Source organism: Danio rerio, chromosome 4 (assembly GCF_049306965.1).
Source record: "Danio rerio strain Tuebingen ecotype United States chromosome 4, GRCz12tu, whole genome shotgun sequence".
Classification (NCBI taxonomy): Eukaryota; Metazoa; Chordata; class Actinopteri; order Cypriniformes; family Danionidae; genus Danio; species Danio rerio.
This window is the reverse complement of record NC_133179.1, coordinates 35,245,308-35,267,807: the sequence shown is the minus strand read 5'-3', so window position 1 is coordinate 35,267,807 and position 22,500 is coordinate 35,245,308. Positions and strand designations below refer to the sequence as shown.

Below are 22,500 nucleotides of genomic sequence, written 5' to 3'. Positions count from 1 at the left end.
ATAAGACAGAATTAGATCTAATGTATGCTTTACGCGATGGGTTGGACCCACAACGTTTTGCTTTATCCCAAGTGAGTGTATTAAATCCATAAACGCGAGTCCTAATGTAACATTAGCGTCATCTATGTGGATGTTAAAGTCACCTACAATTAGCATTTTATCAGTTTTGACAAGTAGGTCAGAAATAAAATCAGAAAATTCTTTTAGAAATTTGACATAGGGTCCTGGGGGTCTGTATATGGTGATTAATGCGAGAGATAACATAGGTTTTTGTATAGTATCTGGAAGCTGAACATTAAGCGATAATACTTCAAAGGAGCTAAACATAAGTCCGTTTCTCTGTTTAATATTAAGGAAATCACTAAAGATTGATGCAACTCCACCACCACGACCAGTTTGACGAGCCTCATGTTTATATAAGAATCCTGGAGGAGTTGCTTCATTTAAGCTAATATAGTAATTTTGTTTCAGCCAGGTTTCAGTGAGACAGAGTGCATTAAGATTGTTTTCTATTATTATTTCATTAATGATAAGTGCTTTAGGTGCAAGTGACCTGATGTTTAGGAGACCAAGTTTTACGAAATTTGTATTTTCACTGTCAACTGGTTTTTCTGGTTTGATTCTTACTAGATTTTTTCTGGAGCACACAGTACGTTTATTTCTTAATCTAATAATACGAGGAACAGACACAGTCTCTATAGGATTTGCCAGATATGCGTTACTGATGTTTAAGTGGGGTGAACAAGAGTCTAGGTGGCTATAATGTGAATTTTGTGAATTTTTACCTGCTAGTCAGATGGTGCGAAGTAATCTGGAGATGTTGTCCGACAGGAGTTCAGCTCCGGCTCGACTGGGGTGCAGGCCGTCAGGACGGAAGAGCCTAGGACGCTCCCAGAAAAGATTCCAGTTATTAGCAAAGAGCAATTTCTGTTCTTTACACTATGTTATTAGCCATTCATTCAGAGCTAAAAGTCTACTGAACCTTTCATTTCCTCGGCGGTAGGTAGGAAGCGGCCCAGAAACGATGATTTGCGTGGCGGGCGAGGTGCGTCGAACCGTCTCGATCAGGCTCCTGAAGTCCTTCTTCAGGATCTCCGACTGCCGGAGCCCGGTGTCGTTTGTCCCCACGTGGAGGACAACGGCACCAGGGCTCTCGGCAGCGCCCAGGATGGTTGGATGTGTTGATTTTATTCTCTACAGATATATCTCCTATGACTAAAGTTTGTCTATATTTTATTTCTTATTTCATTCAGTCATTTATTTCTCATCTATAATCTTGTTGTGTTTAAGGTCATGGCTGGTCGTATGAGCATGTCACTGGATATTGTCGTGTGTATGAGTTTGTATTTGATAAAGAAAACTGAATTTTACTGTAAAGTCAAATGAGATATTGAATAAAACAACATTTCAGCTGAAGTTAAAGTCTTATTTTCTCTTGATTCTTCATCTTTATTAACACTTGATGTGATTATCCCTTGTATATTCACTGGGTTCAGCTAATGTTGTGTCTAACAGTAATATTCTGTGCTAGTTTCAGCATCCTGATCATCTTGAGTTGCTTGTTATATCAGTTCCAGTACTGACTGATCTAATGTGGGTCTTATTGTAAAGTGTCCTGTAGAATATATGAACTAACACAGAGATCTGTAAGTGCTGTATTCATATATAGACCCATATTCATATATAGACCCATAATGTTATCTATATTCTAATTTTATAGCTCCAACACTCATTTGTTTTCTTAAAACTTTCTCGAAATCCTCCTTCAACACACTCGAGCTCAGAGAAGCTGCACAGATATCTTCAGCTCCAGTGTTGTCTCGAGGACACGCCCACAGTCAGGAGAATCTCATGAATATTCATGTCAGTGGAGCCAGTAATATTTCAGGATACATCTGTATGGAGCTAGTTTTGTTTCTTTATTATTTAATCCAAAATATTTACTTTAAAGGAAAAATTAGGCACATAGTAATTAAAAAATAAAAGATTGCAAATAAAAAAACATTTCATTCAAAAAAATATGTCAGTGATAATAAAATGTTTTGCATCGCAAAAAATAAACTATGCAGTAAGCACAATTTTCATTGCACACTCATTCATTTTGCTCTCTGTTTTGCTGTCATTTATTGCACATCTAGAATCTTTGCTTGCGAATTGAAAGGTTTTGCTTGCATGTTGAAAAGTTTTGAACCACTGTATGCTAGAGTAATTTTTGTGTCTTTATTATTCAAACAAACATATTTAGTATTAGACCAAAACTAAGTAAAAAATAAAAGATTAAAAGAAAAAAAAACATTTAATTAAAAAATGTCATTGGTTAAAAAAGATCTGCATTGCAAAAAATAAACTTGCCATTTTATTCAGTTACCAGTAGGGTTTTTATTCATTTTGCTTTCTGTTGGGTCAGATTTTTTTGCGGATCTTAAATTTTTGCTTGCGAGTTGAAAAGTTTTGAACTCTTCAGCACAGGGGGCGGTATCTTCCCTCTGGGATGAGAGGCCTTTTTCCATTGGTCAAAGCTTCGGGTGTGAGAGGTTCTGGGTTCAAATCCTGGACGAGCCCTTGCAGATGTTATGTGTTTTACAGGGCACTATGTCCTTCATTAAAATGTCTTTCGAAGAATTCCAGTTTGTCAGCAGATAGTGTCGCCACATAAAACAATCCTTTGCATAGTGGCTTGCTGGTCTAGGCGTATGATTTTCGTTCATGCAATGAGAAATCCCAGATTCAAATTTCGGTTGAGCCCTTACAGTTGTCTGCTGTTTTGTAAAGTCGTTGTGGCTTACACAGAGGCCTTTTTTTCTGAGAATGCCGGTTTGTCAGCAGATAGTGTTGCCATATAAAGTTACTGTTTTACAGTGGCTCGTTGGTCTAGGGGTATGATTCTCGCTTAGGGTGCCCTTGATTCGTTAGAGAAAGTTTTCTGACTATCTGATGCTTCTGACATCATGTGAAATTAATTCAATTTAGTGGCTCGTTGGTCTAGGGGTATGATTCTCGCTTTGGGTGTGAGAGGTCCCGGGTTCAAATCCCGGACAAGCCCTTACAGGTGTTATGTGTTTTACAGGGCACTATGTCTTTCATTAAAATGTCTTTCGAAGAATTCCAGTTTGTCAGCAGATTGTGTCCCCACATAAAACAATCCTTTGCATAGTGGCTTGAAGGTCTAGGAGTATGATTTTCGTTCATGCAATGAAAAATCCCAGATTCAAATTTCGGTTGAGCCCTTACAGTTGTCTGCTGTTTTGTAAGGTCGTTGTGGCTTACACAGAGGCCTTTTTTCTGAGAATGCCGGTTTGTCAGCAGATAGTGTTGCCATGTAAAGTTACTGTTTTGCAGTGGCTCGTTGGTCTAGGGGTATGATTCTCGCTTTGGGTGTGAGAAGTCCCGGGTTCAAATCCCGGACGAGCCCTTGCAGGTGTCATGTGTTTTACAGGGCACTACGACTTTCATTAAAATGTTTTTCGAAGAATTCCAGTTTGTCAGCAGATAGTGTCGCCACATAAAACAATCCTTTGCATAATGGCTTGCTGGTCTAGGCGTATGATTTTCGTTCATGCAATGAGAAATCCCAGATTCAAATTTCGGTTGAGCCCTTACACTTGTCTGCTGTTTTGTAAGGTCGCTGTGGCTTACACAGAGGCCTTTTTTCTGAGAATGCCGGTTTGTCAGCAGATAGTGTTGCCATATAAAGTTACTGTTTTGCAGTGGCTCGTTGGTCTAGGGGTATGATTCTCGCTTAGGGTGCCCTTGATTCGTTAGAGAAAGTTTTCTGACTATCTGATGCTTCTGACATCATGTGAAATTAATTCAATTTAGTGGCTCGTTGGTCTAGGGGTATGATTCTCGCTTTGGGTGTGAGAGGTCCTGGGTTCAAATCCCGGACAAGCCCTTACAGGTGTTATGTGTTTTACAGGGCACTATGTCTTTCATTAAAATGTCTTTCGAAGAATTCCAGTTTGTCAGCAGATAGTGTCGCCACATAAAACATTCCTTTGCATAGTGGCTTGCTGGTCTAGGAGTTTGATTCTCGTTCATGCCATGAGAAATCCTAGGTTCAAATTTCAGTTGAACCCTTACAGTTGTCTTTTGTTTTGTAAGGGCGTTGTGGCTTACACAGAGGCCTTTTTTTCTGAGAATGCCGGTTTGTCAGCAGATAGTGTTGCCATGTAAAGTGGCTGTTTTGCAGTTGCTCGTTGGTCTACGGGCTTGATTCTCGCATAAGGTGCGAGAGGTCCCGTTTTCAAATCCTGGACGAACCATAGCAGAGGTCCCGGGTCCAAATGAAGCAAAAGCCCTGCTTCAATGTTTGTTAGATAAGGATTTCTGACCATCTGTTGCTTCTGATGTCTTGTGAAATATTCAAGCTTTTGTGGCTTGTTGGTCTAGGGGTATGAATCTCGCTTAGGGTGCTAGAGGTCCCAGGTTCAAATCCCGGACGTGCCCTTGCAGTTATTCTGTTGTTTTACAGGGCATTATGGCTTTCATAAAAAAACGTTTTTCGAAGAATTCCAGTTTGTCAGCAGATAGTCTCGGCGCATAAAACAATCCTTTGCATAGTGGTTTGGTTGTCTAGGACTATGATTCTCGTTCATGCCATGAGAAATCCCAGATTCGAATTTCGGTTGAGCCCTTACAGTTGTCTGCTGTTTTGTAAGGGAGTTGTGGCTTACGCAGAGGCCTTTTTTCTGAGAATGCCAGTTCGTCAGCAGATAGTGTTGCCATGTAAAGTTACTGTTTTGCAGTGGCTCGTTGGTCTAGGGGTATGATTCTGGCTTAGGGTGCCCTTGATTCGTCAGAGAAAGTTTTCTGACTATCTGATGCTTCTGACGCCATGTGAAATTTTATCACTGTAGTGGCTCGTTGGTCTAGGGGTATGATTCTCGCTTTGGGTGTGAGAGGTCCCGGGTTCAAATCCCGGACGAGACCTTACAGGTGTTATGTGTTTTACAGGGCACTATGTCTTTCATTAAAATGTCTTTCGAAGAATTCCAGTTTGTCAGCAGATAGTGTCGCCACATAAAACATTCCTTTGCATAGTGGCTTGCTGGTCTAGGAGTTTGATTCTCGTTCTTAGGGTGCCCTTGATTCGTTAGAGAAAGTTTTCTGACTATCTGATGCTTCTGACACCATGTGAAATCAATTCAATTTAGTGGCTCGTTGGTCTAGGGGTATGATTCTCGCTTTGGGTGTGAGAGGTCCCGGGTTCAAATCCCAGACGAGCCCTTGCAGCTGTTATGTGTTTTATAGGGCACTATGTCTTTCATTAAAATGTCTTTCGAAGAATTCCAGTTTGTCAGCAGATAGTGTCGCCACATAAAACAATCCTTTGCATAGTGGCTTGCTGGTCTAGGAGTATGATTTTCGTTCATGCAATGAAAAATCCCAGATTCAAATTTCGGTTGAGCCCTTACAGTTGTCTGCTGTTTTGTAAGGTCGTTGTGGCTTACACAGAGGCCTTTTTTCTGAGAATGCCGGTTTGTCAGCAGATAGTGTTGCCATGTAAAGTTACTGTTTTGCAGTGGCTCGTTGGTCTAGGTGTATGATTCTCGCTTTGGGTGTGAGAGGTCCCGGGTTCAAATCCCGGACGAGCCCTTGCAGGTGTCATGTGTTTTACAGGGCACTATGACTTTCATTAAAATGTTTTTCGAAGAATTCCAGTTTGTCAGCAGATAGTGTCGCCACATAAAACAATCCTTTGCATAATGGCTTGCTGGTCTAGGCGTATGATTTTCGTTCATGCAATGAGAAATCCCAGATTCAAATTTCGGTTGAGCCCTTACACTTGTCTGCTGTTTTGTAAGGTCGCTGTGGCTTACACAGAGGCCTTTTTTCTGAGAATGCCAGTTCGTCAGCTGATAGTGTAGCCATATAAAGTTACTGTTTTGCAGTGGCTCGTTGGTCTAGGGGTATGATTCTCGCTTAGGGTGCCCTTGATTCGTTAGAAAAAGTTTTCTGACTATCTGATGCTTCTGACATCATGTGAAATTGATTCAATTTAGTGGCTCGTTGGTCTAGGGGTATGATTCTCGCTTCGGGTGTGAGAGGTTCTGGCTTCAAATCCTGGATGAGCCCTTGCAGATGTTATGTGTTTTACAGGGCACTATGTCCTTCATTAAAACGTCTTTCGAAGAATTCCAGTTTGTCAGCAGATAGTGTCGCCACATAAAACAATCCTTTGCATAGTGGCTTGCTGGTCTAGGCGTATGATTTTCGTTCATGCAATGAGAAATCCCAGATTCAAATTTCGGTTGAGCCCTTACAGTTGTCTGCTGTTTTGTAAGGTCGCTGTGGCTTACACAGAGGCCTTTTTTCTGAGAATGCCAGTTCGTCAGCTGATAGTGTTGCCATATAAAGTTACTGTTTTGCAGTGGCTCGTTGGTCTAGGGGTATGATTCTGGCTTAGGGTGCCCTTGATTCGTTAGAGAAAGTTTTCTGACTATCTGATGCTTCTGACATCATGTGAAATTAATTCAACTTAGTGGCTCATTGGTCTAGGGGTATGATTCTCGCTTCGCGTGTGAGAGGTCCCGGGTTCAAATCCCGGACGAGGCCTTACAGGTGTTATGTGTTTTACAGGGCACTATGTCTTTCATTAAAATGTCTTTCGAAGAATTCCAGTTTGTCAGCAGATAGTGTCGCCACATAAAACATTCCTTTGCATAGTGGCTTGCTGGTCTAGGAGTTTGATTCTCGTTCATGCCATGAGAAATCCTAGGTTCAAAATTCAGTTGAACCCTTACAGTTGTCATTTGTTTTGTAAGGGCGTTGTGGCTTACACAGAGGCCTTTTTTTCTGAGAATGCCGGTTTGTCAGCAGATAGTGTTGCCATGTAAAGTGGCTGTTCTGCAGTTGCTCGTTGGTCTACGGGCTTGATTCTCGCATAAGGAGCGAGAGGTCCCGTTTTCAAATCCTGGACGAACCATAGCAGAGGTCCCGGGTCCAAATGAAGCAAAAGCCCTGCTTCAATGTTTGTTAGATAAGGATTTCTGACCATCTGTTGCTTCTGATGTCTTGTGAAATATTCAAGCTTTTGTGGCGTGTTGGTCTAGGGGTATGAATCTCGCTTAGGGTGCGAGAGGTCCCGGGTTCAAATCCCGGACGTGCCCTTGCAGTTATTCTGTTGTTTTACAGGGCATTATGGCTTTCATAAAAAACGTTTTTCGAAGAATTCCAGTTTGTCAGCAGATAGTGTCGGCACATAAAGCATTCCTTTGCATAGTGGTTTGGTTGTCTAGGACTATGATTCTCGTTCATGCCGTGAGAAATCCCAGATTCAAATTTCGGTTGAGCCCTTACAGTTGTCTGCTGTTTTGTAAGGGCGTTGTGGCTTACACAGAGGCCTTTTTTCTGAGAATGCCAGTTCGTCAGCTGATAGTGTTGCCATATAAAGTTACTGTTTTGCAGTGGCTCGTTGGTCTAGGGGTATGATTCTCGCTTAGGGTGCCCTTGATTCGTTAGAGAAAGATTTCTGACTATCTGATGCTTCTGACATCATGTGAAATTAATTCAATTTAGTGGCTCGTTGGTCTAGGGGTATGATTCTCGCTTTGGGTGTGAGAGGTCCCAGGTTCAAATCGCGGACAAGCCCTTACAGGTGTAATGTGTTTTACAGGGCACTATGTCTTTCATTAAAATGTCTTTCGAAGAATTCCAGTTTGTCAGCAGATAGTGTCGCCACATAAAACATTCCTTTGCATAGTGGCTTGCTGGTCTAGGAGTTTGATTCTCGTTCTTAGGGTGCCCTTGATTCGTTAGAGAAAGTTTTCTGACTATCTGATGCTTCTGACACCATGTGAAATCAATTCAATTTAGTGGCTCGTTGGTCTAGGGGTATGATTCTCGCTTTGGGTGTGAGAGGTCCCGGGTTCAAATCCCAGACGAGCCCTTGCAGCTGTTATGTGTTTTATAGGGCACTATGTCTTTCATTAAAATGTCTTTCGAAGAATTCCAGTTTGTCAGCAGATAGTGTCGCCACATAAAACAATCCTTTGCATAGTGGCTTGCTGGTCTAGGAGTATGATTTTCGTTCATGCAATGAAAAATCCCAGATTCAAATTTCGGTTGAGCCCTTACAGTTGTCTGCTGTTTTGTAAGGTCGTTGTGGCTTACACAGAGGCCTTTTTTCTGAGAATGCCGGTTTGTCAGCAGATAGTGTTGCCATGTAAAGTTACTGTTTTGCAGTGGCTCGTTGGTCTAGGTGTATGATTCTCGCTTTGGGTGTGAGAGGTCCCGGGTTCAAATCCCGGACGAGCCCTTGCAGGTGTCATGTGTTTTACAGGGCACTATGACTTTCATTAAAATGTTTTTCGAAGAATTCCAGTTTGTCAGCAGATAGTGTCGCCACATAAAACAATCCTTTGCATAATGGCTTGCTGGTCTAGGCGTATGATTTTCGTTCATGCAATGAGAAATCCCAGATTCAAATTTCGGTTGAGCCCTTACACTTGTCTGCTGTTTTGTAAGGTCGCTGTGGCTTACACAGAGGCCTTTTTTCTGAGAATGCCAGTTCGTCAGCTGATTGTGTTGCCATATAAAGTTACTGTTTTGCAGTGGCTCGTTGGTCTAGGGGTATGATTCTCGCTTAGGGTGCCCTTGATTCGTTAGAAAAAGTTTTCTGACTATCTGATGCTTCTGACATCATGTGAAATTGATTCAATTTAGTGGCTCGTTGGTCTAGGGGTATGATTCTCGCTTCGGGTGTGAGAGGTTCTGGCTTCAAATCCTGGATGAGCCCTTGCAGATGTTATGTGTTTTACAGGGCACTATGTCCTTCATTAAAACGTCTTTCGAAGAATTCCAGTTTGTCAGCAGATAGTGTCGCCACATAAAACAATCCTTTGCATAGTGGCTTGCTGGTCTAGGCGTATGATTTTCGTTCATGCAATGAGAAATCCCAGATTCAAATTTCGGTTGAGCCCTTACAGTTGTCTGCTGTTTTGTAAGGTCGCTGTGGCTTACACAGAGGCCTTTTTTCTGAGAATGCCAGTTCGTCAGCTGATAGTGTTGCCATATAAAGTTACTGTTTTGCAGTGGCTCGTTGGTCTAGGGTTATGATTCTGGCTTAGGGTGCCCTTGATTCGTTAGAGAAAGTTTTCTGACTATCTGATGCTTCTGACATCATGTGAAATTAATTCAACTTAGTGGCTCATTGGTCTAGGGGTATGATTCTCGCTTCGCGTGTGAGAGGTCCCGGGTTCAAATCCCGGACGAGGCCTTACAGGTGTTATGTGTTTTACAGGGCACTATGTCTTTCATTAAAATGTCTTTCGAAGAATTCCAGTTTGTCAGCAGATAGTGTCGCCACATAAAACATTCCTTTGCATAGTGGCTTGCTGGTCTAGGAGTTTGATTCTCGTTCATGCCATGAGAAATCCTAGGTTCAAAATTCAGTTGAACCCTTACAGTTGTCATTTGTTTTGTAAGGGCGTTGTGGCTTACACAGAGGCCTTTTTTTCTGAGAATGCCGGTTTGTCAGCAGATAGTGTTGCCATGTAAAGTGGCTGTTCTGCAGTTGCTCGTTGGTCTACGGGCTTGATTCTCGCATAAGGAGCGAGAGGTCCCGTTTTCAAATCCTGGACGAACCATAGCAGAGGTCCCGGGTCCAAATGAAGCAAAAGCCCTGCTTCAATGTTTGTTAGATAAGGATTTCTGACCATCTGTTGCTTCTGATGTCTTGTGAAATATTCAAGCTTTTGTGGCGTGTTGGTCTAGGGGTATGAATCTCGCTTAGGGTGCGAGAGGTCCCGGGTTCAAATCCCGGACGTGCCCTTGCAGTTATTCTGTTGTTTTACAGGGCATTATGGCTTTCATAAAAAACGTTTTTCGAAGAATTCCAGTTTGTCAGCAGATAGTGTCGGCACATAAAGCATTCCTTTGCATAGTGGTTTGGTTGTCTAGGACTATGATTCTCGTTCATGCCGTGAGAAATCCCAGATTCAAATTTCGGTTGAGCCCTTACAGTTGTCTGCTGTTTTGTAAGGGCGTTGTGGCTTACACAGAGGCCTTTTTTCTGAGAATGCCAGTTCGTCAGCTGATAGTGTTGCCATATAAAGTTACTGTTTTGCAGTGGCTCGTTGGTCTAGGGGTATGATTCTCGCTTAGGGTGCCCTTGATTCGTTAGAGAAAGATTTCTGACTATCTGATGCTTCTGACATCATGTGAAATTAATTCAATTTAGTGGCTCGTTGGTCTAGGGGTATGATTCTCGCTTTGGGTGTGAGAGGTCCCAGGTTCAAATCGCGGACAAGCCCTTACAGGTGTAATGTGTTTTACAGGGCACTATGTCTTTCATTAAAATGTCTTTCGAAGAATTCCAGTTTGCCAGCAGATAGTGTCGCCACATAAAACATTCCTTTGCGTAGTGGCTTGCTGGTCTAGGAGTTTGATTCTCGTTCATGCCATGAGAAATCCTAGGTGCAAATTTCAGTTGAACCCTTACAGTTGTCTTTTGTTTTGTAAGGGCGTTGTGGCTTACACAGAGGCCTTTTTTTCTGAGAATGCCGGTTTGTCAGCAGATAGTGTTGCCATGTAAAGTGGCTGTTTTGCAGTTGCTCGTTGGTCGACGGGCTTGATTCTCGCATAAGGTGCGAAAGGTCCCGTTTTCAAATCCTGGACGAACCATTGCAGAGGTCCCGGGTCCAAATGAAGCAAAAGCCCTGCTTCAATGTTTGTTAGATAAGGATTTCTGACCATCTGTTGCTTCTGATGTCTTGTGAAATTTTGTAGCTTTTGTGGCTCGTTGGTCTAGGGGTATGATTCTCGCTTAGGGTGCGAGAGGTCCCGGGTTCAAATCCCGGACGAGCCCTTGCAGTTATTCTGTTGTTTTACAGGGCATTATGGCTTTCATAAAAAACGTTTTTCGAAGAATTCCAGTTTGTCAGCAGATAGTGTCGGCGCATAAAACATTCCTTTGCATAGTGGTTTGGTTGTCTAGGACTATGATTCTCGTTCATGCCGTGAGAAATCCCAGATTCAAATTTCGGTTGAGCCCTTACAGTTGTCTGCTGTTTTGTAAGGGCGTTGTGGCTTACGCAGAGGCCTTTTTTCTGAGAATGCCAGTTCGTCAGCTGATAGTGTTGCCATATAAAGTTACTGTTCTGCAGTGGCTCGTTGGTCTAGGGGTATGATTCTTGCTTAGGGTACCCTTGATTCGTTAGAGAAAGTTTTCTGACTATCTGATGCTTCTGACACCATGTGAAATCTATTCAATTTAGTGGCTCGTTGGTCTAGCGGTATGATTCTCGCTTTGGGTGTGAGAGGTCATAGGTTCAAATCCCAGACGAGCCCTTGCAGATGTTATGTGTTTTATAGGGCACTATGTCTTTCATTAAAATGTCTTTCGAAGAATTCCAGTTTGTCAGCAGATAGTGTCGCCACATAAAACAATCCTTTGCATAGTGGCTTGCTGGTCTAGGAGTTTGATTCTCGTTCATGCCATGAGAAATCCTAGGTTCAAATTTCAGTTGAACCCTTACAGTTGTCTTTTGTTTTGTAAGGGCGTTGTGGCTTACACAGAGGCCTTTTTTCTGAGAATGCCAGTTCGTCAGCTGATAGTGTTGCCATATAAAGTTACTGTTTTGCAGTGGCTCGTTGGTCTAGGGGTATGATTCTCGCTTAGGGTGCCCTTGATTCATTAGAGAAAGATTTCTGACTATCTGACGCCTTGTGAAATTCTCTCTATTTAGTGGTTCATTGGTCTATGGGTATGATTCTCGCTTCGGTTGCGAGAGGACTTGGGTTCAATTCTCGGATGAGCCCTTGCAGGTGTACTGTGTTTTACAGGGCATTATATCTTTCGTAAAAACGTCTTTCAAAGAATTCCAATTTGTCAGCAGATAGTGTCGCCACATAAAATATTTCTTGCATAGTGGCTTGCTGGTTTAAGAGTTTGATTCTCGTTCATGCCATGAAAAAAAATTTCAGTTGAACCCTTACAGTTGTCTTTTGTTTTGTAAGGGCGTTGTGGCTTACACAGAGGCCTTTTTCTGAGAATGGCGGTTTGTCAGCAGATAGTGTTGCCATGTAAAGTGGCTGTTTTGCAGTTGCTCGTTGGTCTACGGGCTTGATTCTCGCATAAGGTGCGAGAGGTCCCGTTTTCAAATCCTGGACGAACCATTGCAGAAGTCCCGGGTCCAAATGAAGCAAAAGCCCTGCTTCAATGTTTGTTAGATAAGGATTTCTGACCATCTGTTCCTTCTAATGTCTTGTAAAATATTCAACCTTTTGTGGCTCGTTGGTCTAGGGGTATGATTCTCGCCTAGGGTGCGAGAGGTCCCGGGTTCAAATCCCGGACGAGCCCTTGCAGTTATTCTGTTGTTTTACAGGGCATTATGGCTTTCATAAAAAACGTTTTTAGAAGAATTCCAGTTTGTCAGCAGATAGTGTCGGCACATAAAACATTCCTTTGCATAGTGGTTTGGTTGTCTAGGACTATGAATTTCGTTCATGCCGTGAGAAATCCCAGATTCAAATTTCGGTTGAGCCCTTACAGTTGTCTGCTGTTTTGTAAGGGCGTTGTGGCTTGCACAGAGGCCTTTTTTCTGAGAATGCCAGTTCGTCAGCTGATAGTGTAGCCATATAAAGTTACTGTTTTGCAGTGGCTCGTTGGTCTAGGGGTATGATTCTCGCTTAGGGTGCCCCTGATTCATTAGAGAAAGTTTTCTGACTATCTGATGCTTCTGACACCATGTGAAATTAATTCAATTTAGTGGCTCGTTGGTCTAGGGGTATGATTCTTGCTTTGGGTGTGAGAGATCCCGGGTCCAAATCCCGGACGAGCCCTTGCAGATGTTATGTGTTTTATTGGGCACTATGTCTTTTATTAAAATGTCTTTCGAAGAATTCCAGTTTGTCAGCAGATAGTGTCGCCACATAAAACATACCTTTGCATAGTGGCTTGCTGGTCTAGGAGTATGATTTTCGTTCATGCAATGAAAAATCCCAGATTCAAATTTCGGTTGAGCCCTTACAGTTGTCTGCTGTTTTGTAAGGTCGTTGTGGCTTACACAGAAGCCTTTTTTCTGAGAATGCCAGTTTGTCAGCAGATAGTGTTGCCATATAAAGTTGCTGTTTTGCAGTGGCTCGTTGGTCTAGGGGTATGATTCTCACTTAGGGTGCCCTTGATTCGTTAGAGAAAGATTTCTGACTAACTGACGCCTTGTGAAATTCTCCCAATTTAGTGGCTCGTTGGTCTATGGGTATGATTCTCGCTTCGGTTGCGAATGGTCTCAGGTTCAATTCCTGGACGAGCACTTGCAGGTGTCCTGTGTTTTACAGGGCATTATGTCTTTCGTAAAAACGTCTTTCAAAGAATTCCAATTTGTCAGCAGATAGTGTCGCCACATAAATATTTCTTGCATAGTGGCTTGCTGGTCTAGGAGTATGATTCTCGTTCATGCCATGAGAAATCCTAGGTTCAAATTTCAGTTGAACCCTTACAGTTGTCTTTTGTTTTGTAAGGGCGTTGTGGCTTACACAGAGGCCTTTTTTCTGTGAATGCCGGTTTGTCAGCAGATAGTGTTGCCATGTAAAGTGGCTGTCTTGCAGTGGCTCGTTGGTCTACGGGCTTGATTCTCGCATAAGGTGCGAGAGGTCCCGTTTTCAAATCCTGGACGAACCATTGCAGAAGTCCCGGGTCCAAATAAAGCAAAAGCCCTGCTTCAATGTTTGTTAGATAAGGATTTCTGACCATCTGTTGCTTCTGAAGTCTTGTGAAATATTCAAGCTTTTGTGGTTTGTTGGTCTAGAGCAGGGTTTTTCAAAGTCTAAGACAGTGGGCCTCCCTTTTGACACAACTTATCCATTGGCGCCCCCCTCCTCCCAAATACGCACGCACGCACGCACGCACGCACGCACACACACACACACACACACACACACACACACACACACACATATATATATATATATATATATATATATATATATATATATATATATATATAAAGACACAGACAGATGTCAGACTGTTAACTCACTTTTATCATCAATGAAAGTGCAATTATTTACAGAGTAATAACAAGTATTTTAATATGTTTTTAAAACTAGGATAATGGTTTAATATGAATAGAACTGATCCAAGAACTGTCCATCCCAGTCAAAACAGTCAGATGATCTGTAACAGAGTGGGGAAAGAACTTTAAACAATGCCAAAATTTAAATATCTCTACTATTGATTAATATGCTTACATAATTATATTCCTACCTTAGTGGGTAGTATGCAGTTGTTTCCTTGCTGCACAGAGAAGACTAATTCGTGGTTGTAGTGACGTCAGAAAGAGACGAAGGTCATCCTCCACTTGAAGACGTGAACGATATTTGTTCTTGATGAAAGTCAAAGCAGAAAATCCTGATTCGCACAAATACGTTGAAACGAATGGTAAAAGTTTCCTCAGTGCTTTTTGTGTAAGTTCAGGAAATTCATTTTGAACGGAGAGCCAGAAATGTTCAATGGAAGATTGTGTAATCATTTGCTGCAGTTCATGATTACTAGTCAGATCAATCAAAGCCTCTTCGTCTTGGATAGACAGTACGTCACTTTCTGCTGGCTTGAACTTGAATGGATTGCGAATCCACTCATCCAGTATTGTCTCGTTGGAAAAGTAGTGTGTGAATTGCTGACACAGCCCCCTTAGGTGTTCAGCGACCAAAGGTTGAATATGAACCACTGACCCTGCCTCTTGCATAAAGTCAGCCAGCGTGGGAAACATGTCTAAGCATCCTTTCTCCACACGAGTGGCCCATAGATCTAGCTTTCTCCGGAACGAGGAAACTTGCTCAAATGCCGAAAACACATTGCAGTCTCTGCCCTGCAATGATAAATTAAGCGCGTTGAGGCGTTCGAATATGTCCGACAAATAAGCCAACCTTGCGATCCAGCTCAAATCACTCATGTGCTGCACCAGAGTGGATTGCACATTTGACAGAAAAAGTAGTACTTCCTCACGCAAATCAAAAAGTCATGATAGAACTCTGCCCCGAGACAGCCAGCGGACTTCGGTGTGCAAAAGCAGCTGTTTGTAATGCGCTCCCAATTCATCGCATAAAATGTGGAAAAGACGAGCATTTAGAGGTCGTGCTTTTATCAGGTTAATAATTTTCACAGCTTCGTCGAGGACACTCCGAAGATCATTTGGCATCTTCTTGGCAGCTAAGGCTTGTCTATGAATAGTGCAGTGGGTCCATATGGCATTCGGAGCTACCTCTTTAACTCTCGACATGAGACCGCTGTAGCGGCCCGTCATTGATTTTGCCCCATCGCTGCATATGCCACAGCAGCGTTCCCACTCTACATCGTTCTTTCTCACAAATTCGTTCAGCTGGTTAAAAATTTGTTCACCTGTTGTGTGGGCTGGCAAAGGACTACTAAATAGAAACTCTTCGTGAATGTCCATGTTTTTCACGTACCGCACATATGTTAACAGCTGAGCGCAGCTGGCCACATCTGTGGATTCGTCGATCTGGAGTGCATAAAATGGGCTGTGTCTGACGCTGTCTAAAACTTGTTCCTTCACATCCTGTGCCATATCTGAGATGCGCCGACTTATTGTGTTGTCAGAGAGTGGGACAGAATCGATCTTAGAAGCCGCTGCCTCTCCTAGCATCACAGAACAAATGTCTTTAGCTGCCGGCAGAATTAACGTCTCCCCGGTGGTATGTGCTTTGCCTGCCTTGGCAATACGCAATGCAACGCGATATGAAGCTTCAGTGGCCTTTCCATTTAATTTGACAAAATCTTCCACAATTTTTTTCTGACCTTGAAGGGTTTGAAGTTTTCTCTTGAAAAATTCTGGAGGTTTTCCTGCTACCTCATCATGCTTGGTTTCAAGGTGTCGCCGAAGTTTAGCGGGTCTCATGCTGTCATTAGCCAAAATATCTTGACAAACCACACATAAAGGTCGTGGTTCATCAGCTGGTCCTGTCCATGTAAATCCCAAACTCAGATACTGATCGTCATATCGTCGTCTCTTGGGCTTAAGCCCTGAACTTGAAGGTTTTGAATCGGGGGGTCTCAGAAACCGATCCATTTTATTAAAAGGCATAACGTTATATCTGTATTGGCGGGCTTGCCAAACAGAAGCGAACTCACAGCTATGGCCTTCTGGGTAAAAAAAGGTATTCTTATTTTGACATATTATTTTTTTTAGCTTTGTTTAATTAAAACGTTTAAATATATTAAAATAGATATAATAATTCAACTTAATAATTATATTTTTATTATATAATATTTTTTCCCGCGCCTCCCCTGACATGCTCTGGCGCCCCCCTGGGGAGGCGCGCCTCACACTTTGAAAACCCCTGGTCTAGAGGTATGATTCTCGCTTAGGGTGCCCTTGATTCCCTTTAGAGAAAGATTTCTGACTATCTGATGCTCCTGACACCATGTGAAATCCTGTCACTTTAGGGGCTCATTGGTCTAGGGGTATGATTCTCGCTTCGGGTGTGAGCGGTCCCAGGTTCAAATACTGGATGAGACCTTGCAGGTGTCCTGCGTTTTACAGCACATTATGTCTTTCATAAAAATGTCTTTCGAAGAATTCCAGTTTGCCAGCATATAGTGTCGCCACAAAACATTACTTTGCATAGTGGCTTGCTTGTCTAGGAGTATGATTCTCGTTCATTCCGTGAGAAATAACAGGTTAAAATTTCGGTTGAGCCATTCAGCATATAGTGTTGCCCTGTAAAGTTGCTGTCTGAGAGAACTATGCTTTTAAGCCAGGGGTCACCAAACTTGTTCCTGGAGGTCTTAAAATGACAACCAAAGAGGTTGTTTACAGTTTTTTCCAGTTGTTTACACACATTTTCTGAAAGCATGTGTCATATTGTCAGAACTCTACACACAAATCACAAAACACACACACATTGGGCAAAACTCGTCAATTCTTCTGCAAAATGAAACTATAAGTTCAAAACAATGTGATTTCTTCTCAAAAAGTTATTTTGTTTTCAAATGACACACACAAGCCATCACATTAATAGACATTCATAAGATCAGTTGAACACTAATGTGCTTAATGTAAAACACTATGACCACTTCTACTCTATTCATCATAATGACTTTCTGTAAGCCTTCTTCTGTTCAGTGTTACACTTACTACAGACAGTACATAGACCTACAGAAGTGCATTGTAAAATTTTTCGAAAATTGTTTTTATACAAAACAAACAAATACCAAATATATTTTACTGTATTTTCCTCACAAAAACAGCGTACACAGTGTTCATCCCAACCAACTGTGGTCTACATATACCATCAACAGAAGTATTTACTAAATACAGTTACAGTAAAAAAATAAAAAATAAAAATAAAAAATAAAAAAACAGCTATACTGCATTCTCTTTTCTGTATTGGTGTGGCCAAGCAGTGGGGGAAAGGTCACCTTGCATGGCAAATCCAGCCACGAAAAGCATCAACTGCTATAGCTTGGAGAAGGGGTATACGTGTGTTTGGATTTCGGTCATACACTTTTCATCTCCAGTCAGGAAAAATATCCTCAATAGGTTTGAGGAATAGAGAATATGGAGGGGGAGATAAACAACTTAAAAACATGGGTGTGCAGTCAACTAGTTGTGAATCAGATGAGCTCTCAAATGTAACTCAATTTGTCGCACTATCCATTATGCCTCAAAGCTATACAGTTTTATAATTCATTTCGTTAAGCTCTATAAAAAAAAGCACACGCACCACCTGAACTAAGGCGCTGCTGGGACTTGAGCCCAGGATCTCCTGTTTACAAGGTAGGCACTTTGACCAGCTAAGCCACAGCTCCACAAAAATTAATTGTAAGAGACATTTGCCTGATAACAAAAATCGAAGAAGAAAAAAATACACAACAAAAACCAGCATGTCAGGATGCAGAAAATGCTGACAAGATGGATGTGGTCTTATAGAGTCTGGATGATCATGTCTCAAACCTGACCGGTAATCTGGCCTCTGTTCAAGATCAAAGCAAAAAATGCATTAATTTATTTTTATTTAATCTATCCTTAATCATGTGTCAAGTGTTTTTTGGAACCTCCAGTTTCATTACATCCAAACCCAGAGTCAGCTCGGAAAATGGAAATCATTTCATCTAAGACAATGGATAGTGCATTGGACTTCTTGGCTGTGATCTGAGTCATTTAAAGGTTTTGAGTTCAAGTCCCACCAGCGTTGCAAGCTTTGCCCTTTTTCTTTACTGACTTAGGAGTGGTGCGTTTCCAACATTTTTGGCATCTGTCCATCCTGTTCTGCTTTTTAATTTCATTGCGCAGTGCAGGCTCAGATACTAGGGGTACTCTACAATGAAGCCGATGACTTAATTGAGCTGTTTTAAATAAGGGAGATTAGAAAACGGTGCAGGACCAAGTAAGCTTAAGGAATGACTCAAAGGCAACCTGTGGTTTTGGGCAAAAGTGTCTACCACCTATTGTTGAGATCAAGCCTTTTGGATTTGTCGTACAAGAGCCTCTTTATCCATGTGCAAAGTAACTAAGTAGAAAGCATAGTAAATTTTGCTTTTCCCCCACTGTCTTAGATGAAACTGCGTTTGGAAGTATCGTATGCAGAGGTTTTTTCTTTTAGTGTTAAGACTAAGTTGGCCAGAGCACCTGTCTTGGGAACAGCAGGTCCTAGGTTCAAATCCAAATTGCACCTTTCCCTCAGATTTCCATTTTCCGAGCTGAATCTGGGTTTGGATGTAATGAAACTGGAGATTCCAAAAAACACTTAACACATGATTAAGGGTAGATTAATAAAAAATAAATCAATGCATTTTTTGCTTTGATCTTGAACAGAGGCCAGGTTACTGGTCAGGTTTGAGACAGGATCATCCCGACTCTAAAAGACCACGTCTGTCTTGTCAGCATTTTCTGCATCCTGACATGCTGGTTTTTGTTGTGTATTGGTTTATTCTTCTTCGATTTTTGTTATCGGGCAAATGTCTCCAAAGGTCATTTATTGTGGTGCTGTGGCTTAGCTGGTCGAAGCGCCTCTCTTGTAAACAGGAGATCCTGGGCTCAAATCCTATCAGCGCCTTAGTCCAGGTGGTGAATGTGCTTGTTTTACAGAGCTTACCGGAATGCATAATAAAATTGTATAGCTTTGAGGCCTAATTAATAGTGCGACAAATAGAGTTAAACAACCTCTTTGATTGCCATTTTAGACTTGCTGTCTTTTTTTAGTCTCTGTGTGCAAAAACGTCTTGCCTTCTTTTAACTTCTTTTGACTTAGTTGGTCAAAGTACCTGTTTACTTTAATATAAAATAAAATAAGTGCCTTATTTACAGGTGCCAGGGTTGCTTCTTCTTAAGAAATACGAGTGTTTACGCAGCGAGATGTTTAGCAGTTGGTTTTTTAACAAAACTCAAATCCTTAAGAACGCTGCTCATTTAAGAGGGCTTTGGACGATGGCTTTATATAGCATAGTGTGGTAATGCCTAACCAATTGGACTTTAATATTTCAAGTCCAGACATTCACACATGCAACGCTACCGTTGTTACTTTTTTTCTTTTTTCGATTAAACAATTAGCCCCTGTCAAGGTCGTTTGGCGCTGTGGCTTAGTTGGTCAAAGCGCCTGTCTCGTAAACAGGAGATCTGGGGGTCAAATCCCAGCAGTGCCTAATGTACAGGTGCCAGGGTTGCTTTTTGTTAAGAGTTACGAGTGTTTACGCAGCGAGATGTTTTGCAGTCGTTTTTTTAACAAAACTCAAATCCTTAAGAACACTGCTTGTTCAAGAGGGCTTTGGATGATGGCTTTATATAGCATAGTGTGGTAATGCCTAACCAATTGGACTTTAATATTTCAAGTCCAGACATTCACACATGCAGCGCTACCGTTGTTACTTTTTTTCTTTTTTCGATTAAACAATTAGCCCCTGTCAAGGTTGTTTGGTGCTGTGGCTTAGTTGGTCAAAGCGCCTGTCTGGTAAACAGGAGATCCTAGGTTTGAATTCCAGCAGTTCCTTGTCCGCAGTTGGCTGTTTTTTCATAGGCCAGAGAGTACCAAAAAGTGCTTTCTCTGCAACAGTGCTAGAGGCAGCAGAGTACTCAGGCTCTCTGACGCAATGGATATTGCATTGGACTTCTAGGCTGTGAGCTGAGCCATTCAAAGGTTGTGGGTTTGAGTCCCACCAGAGTTGCAAGCTGTGCTCTTTTTCTTCACTGACTTAAGGTGTGATGCGTTTCCAACATTTTAGGCATCCGTTGTCATGTCTGATTGGTCTGATGACATTAATCATATGAGACACAAAAAATCACTGATGTATTCTGATATTCCTATGCGTAAAAGCACAACTCTTAATGATGAAGCGAAACGTAAGAGGAAGGAGAGGCGTCTCCGGCAGAGGGCGCGTCGAGCCAACAAACCAGCTGGACGAACTCTCCGTGAACCCTTTGCTACTTCTGATGACCCTCTTGCTCGTAGTCAAACTCTAAATGAACTCCCTACTCGTACTTTTGCAGAACTTTCTACCGAGTTCGCACACCTGAATCTAAGTGCATAACTTTATAGAACATTATAAATCAAGGCTGATATTAAATTGCCTAAATGTTGATTTATATGATATAATGTACTCTGTTGACTATATATCTGTCTTCTTACTGTTCAAGTGATTTAGCATGCTCCTTGAATGTATGATTTAAGTAGTTTGTGCACCTTTGTTTAGGGTTGATTTATAAACACTGTCACTGCGACACTGGGTATAAAAGCTGACATGTACTCATCAGCTTTGCGCTTTTCCGACTTCTGTATACTGGGGTTGGTTGCCCTTTATCCTCAACGGTGGATAAAGTAAGGATTTTGTTTCTGTTATTGGTTTTTTATTTATTCTACTTTTTCCCTAGATTTAATTTTATTAATAAAAGTATATTTTATTTCTTATCTTTACTGGAGTGGACATTGAATTCATTCTCCAGAACCCATCAAAGTTACCCTGTGTGGTAAAGTATGAATCTTATTTGTTCTTTTGCAAAATACATTCTAAAGACGATCTTTTAACTGAACTCTAGCTAACAAATATAGCAAAGGGAGGATCCTGATTTTATCTTTGTTTAATTAGGGTGATTAAATAAAGGCGAATCAGCACAGTGTCTGTAGCTCAGCTCACTCTTCGCCTCTTTGCCCTTGTAAAAACAAAATGGCGATGGTTAACCGCGCCTACTTGTGGCTTCTTTTGCACTCTTCAGAAACCTATGGGTAAAGTCACGGATACTACGTCCATATGTTTTACAGTCTATGCCTTTAACCTGCGACGTGCATACCTTTTTGTTGTTGTTTTTTTTTTACATGAATAAATCAATGCTGTCGTTCACCTTTTACGGCGGTCTGTTTTACAAATATAGATTAGGCAAAAACATCAAAAAAAAAAAAAAGCTTGTTAGTAAATCTTGTTCAGGCTGTCAATCAAATCTATTGACTCTGCCCACCGTGTCGACCTGAGGTAATTTGATTACAGTAAATAAAACAATTGTTTTGACCTTTAAATTGTTAAAATGAGATTTTGCCCAAACTTTTTGGCAAAACAGATCACCCGCGTTGCTCACAAACTTTGTTATATGTCGCAGAAAACACAATTTGGTTGTTTGTTTTTTTGTTTGTCGCCGATTTAATTATGAAATATGGGCACCTTTCCACTGAGGTCAAGTTGGTTTTTATATTCACACATTCGGACCTTGACCGTTCCAATATGATTTCAGGCAGGATTCTTTGCAAAGTCTAAGTGGAGAAATCATATTAGCATATGAGACATGTTTACAGTCAATGAAGTTACTTGGTGGTGCTCTGTTGCTATCAGTCTCACCGGCGATTTCAGATTCATATATTGTTCATGATAATAGCCTAAACAATGTAGGCTTTACGCCATTCAAAGTTGTCACTCTTCAAAAACGGACGAATGCGTGAATACGAAAGCAACTTTACCTCGATCAGATTTCCTCCGATTATCTGAGAAATCTGATTTGCAACATGATGGAGGTAAAGTTGGTTTTATGATCGCACATTCGTGCATTTAGCAGTATCTGTACTGTTTACCGTGTTACTTTGAATATTCAACCGGAATTAGCATGCAAGTTTGACTTGTTAACAACATCAGCACTGCCCAATTGACTGTGAACAACGCTTTACTTTGAATTGGGGTAAAGTTGGTTTTTTTTTAATTGGTAATTCTAAAGAGTAAAATCACATTAGCAGTCAACAGTCATCAAGGTGCAGCATTGTTGACAGTCAATTAAATAGTGCCAATGTTGTTTTAAAGTCATACTTGCATGTGATTTTACACCCTATGTTCAAAGTACCATGGTAAACAATGTATGGAGCTGTCACTGAACGAACGTGTAAATATAAAACCAACTTTACCTCAATGTACTGTGACAGTCATTTGCTGCTAATATGATTTTATTATTTGCAAATAATAAGTCATGACCTTACATTTTTAGAGAGAATAGCCCCTTTCACACATACAGACCTTTCCGGAAAATTGCCGGCAATTTTCCGGAAAGGTTGTATGTGTGAACAGGTCCT

The 22,500-nt window shown here is 41.4% G+C and overlaps 11 non-coding genes across 11 annotated transcripts; all 11 read left to right on the top strand.

Moving 5' to 3' along the window:
• The first annotated feature begins 2,971 nt into the window (after positions 1-2,971).
• Positions 2,972-3,043, top strand: trnap-ugg (transfer RNA proline (anticodon UGG)). Its single transcript has one exon. It is a non-coding gene; the product is annotated as a tRNA-Pro (tRNA).
• Positions 3,044-3,340: 297 nt separating this feature from the next.
• trnap-ugg (transfer RNA proline (anticodon UGG)) lies at positions 3,341-3,412 on the top strand. The gene has a single exon. It is a non-coding gene; the product is annotated as a tRNA-Pro (tRNA).
• A 408-nt stretch (positions 3,413-3,820) lies between these two features.
• trnap-ugg (transfer RNA proline (anticodon UGG)) lies at positions 3,821-3,892 on the top strand. The gene has a single exon. It is a non-coding gene; the product is annotated as a tRNA-Pro (tRNA).
• A 965-nt stretch (positions 3,893-4,857) lies between these two features.
• trnap-ugg (transfer RNA proline (anticodon UGG)) lies at positions 4,858-4,930 on the top strand. Its single transcript has one exon. It is a non-coding gene; the product is annotated as a tRNA-Pro (tRNA).
• Positions 4,931-5,154: 224 nt separating this feature from the next.
• On the top strand, positions 5,155-5,226 carry trnap-ugg (transfer RNA proline (anticodon UGG)). The gene has a single exon. It is a non-coding gene; the product is annotated as a tRNA-Pro (tRNA).
• A 297-nt stretch (positions 5,227-5,523) lies between these two features.
• Positions 5,524-5,595, top strand: trnap-ugg (transfer RNA proline (anticodon UGG)). Its single transcript has one exon. It is a non-coding gene; the product is annotated as a tRNA-Pro (tRNA).
• A 2,221-nt stretch (positions 5,596-7,816) lies between these two features.
• Positions 7,817-7,888, top strand: trnap-ugg (transfer RNA proline (anticodon UGG)). The gene has a single exon. It is a non-coding gene; the product is annotated as a tRNA-Pro (tRNA).
• Positions 7,889-8,185: 297 nt separating this feature from the next.
• On the top strand, positions 8,186-8,257 carry trnap-ugg (transfer RNA proline (anticodon UGG)). The gene has a single exon. It is a non-coding gene; the product is annotated as a tRNA-Pro (tRNA).
• A 2,478-nt stretch (positions 8,258-10,735) lies between these two features.
• trnap-agg (transfer RNA proline (anticodon AGG)) lies at positions 10,736-10,807 on the top strand. Its single transcript has one exon. It is a non-coding gene; the product is annotated as a tRNA-Pro (tRNA).
• Positions 10,808-12,229: 1,422 nt separating this feature from the next.
• On the top strand, positions 12,230-12,301 carry trnap-agg (transfer RNA proline (anticodon AGG)). Its single transcript has one exon. It is a non-coding gene; the product is annotated as a tRNA-Pro (tRNA).
• A 7,228-nt stretch (positions 12,302-19,529) lies between these two features.
• Positions 19,530-19,603, top strand: trnat-cgu (transfer RNA threonine (anticodon CGU)). The gene has a single exon. It is a non-coding gene; the product is annotated as a tRNA-Thr (tRNA).
• Positions 19,604-22,500: the final 2,897 nt, after the last annotated feature.